This window comes from Octopus bimaculoides, chromosome 25 (assembly GCF_001194135.2).
Source record: "Octopus bimaculoides isolate UCB-OBI-ISO-001 chromosome 25, ASM119413v2, whole genome shotgun sequence".
Lineage (NCBI taxonomy): Eukaryota > Metazoa > Mollusca > Cephalopoda > Octopoda > Octopodidae > Octopus > Octopus bimaculoides.
In genome coordinates, this window is record NC_069005.1 from 29149716 (window position 1) to 29150680 (window position 965).

Sequence of the window (965 nt, forward strand, 5' to 3'; positions counted from 1 at the left end):
GGGAAAAGAGACCGATAGAATAAGTACTAGGCTTACAGAGAATAAGTCCTGGGGTCGATTTCTTCGACTAAAAGGCAGTGCTCCAGCATGGCCATAGTCAAATGACTTAAACTAATGTTATGATATTGGTAATAAACATAGTGTTTGTTTTGTTTTTGGTAAGGCACCAGACTAGTTTGCCATAGCTTGGTGGCTAAGGTGTTGGAGGCCAGCAATTTGGGGGCAGGGGGAGTAAGTCGATTGCATCAAACCCCAGTATTTAACTGGTACTTATTTTACTGGCACTGAAACAATGAAAGGCAAAGTCAACCCCCAACGGAATTTGAACCCAGAACATAAAGACAGGTAAAAATGTCGTGAAGCATTTTGCCCGGCGTGCTAACGATTCTGCCAGCTTATGTGTTGGTTCATGATATTAGTTTCAAACTTTGGCACAAGGCCAGCAACTTCGGGGGAGGGAGTAAGTCGATTGCCTCGACCTCAGTACTCAACTGGTACTTAATTTTATTGAAACACCCCACCCCCTGAAAGGATGAAGGGCAAATTCGACTTGTGTGGAATTTGAACTCAGAACATACAGACAAAACGCCGTTCAGCATTTTGCGAAGCACGGTAATAATATCTGCCAGCTCACAGCCTTATGTATTGGTTTGTGATATTGAAATGTTTCGTTGTGTATTAATTAATTTAGGCAACCAGGTGATAGTTTGCGGACACACCTGCATCCAGAGTAGCTATGGTAAGGATTTTAAAGCAAGGGAAGTAACTCACACCACAAGCTCCACTCATTATTGTTGGCACTCCGTCGCTTACGACGTCGAGGGTTCCAGTTGATCCGATCAACGGAACAGCCTGCTCGTGAAATTAACGTGCAAGTGGCTGAGCACTCCACAGACACGTGTACCCTTAACGTAGTTCTCGGGGATATTCAGCATGACACAGTGTGACAAGGCTGGCCCTTTGAA

General features: G+C 44.5%; 1 protein-coding gene across 1 annotated transcript in view; it reads right to left on the reverse strand.

Annotated features, from left to right (window-relative positions):
- Positions 1-965, reverse strand: part of LOC106883899 (probable serine/threonine-protein kinase DDB_G0267686) — an 11345-nt gene that overhangs the window by 2601 nt on the left and 7779 nt on the right. The window lies entirely within an intron of this gene.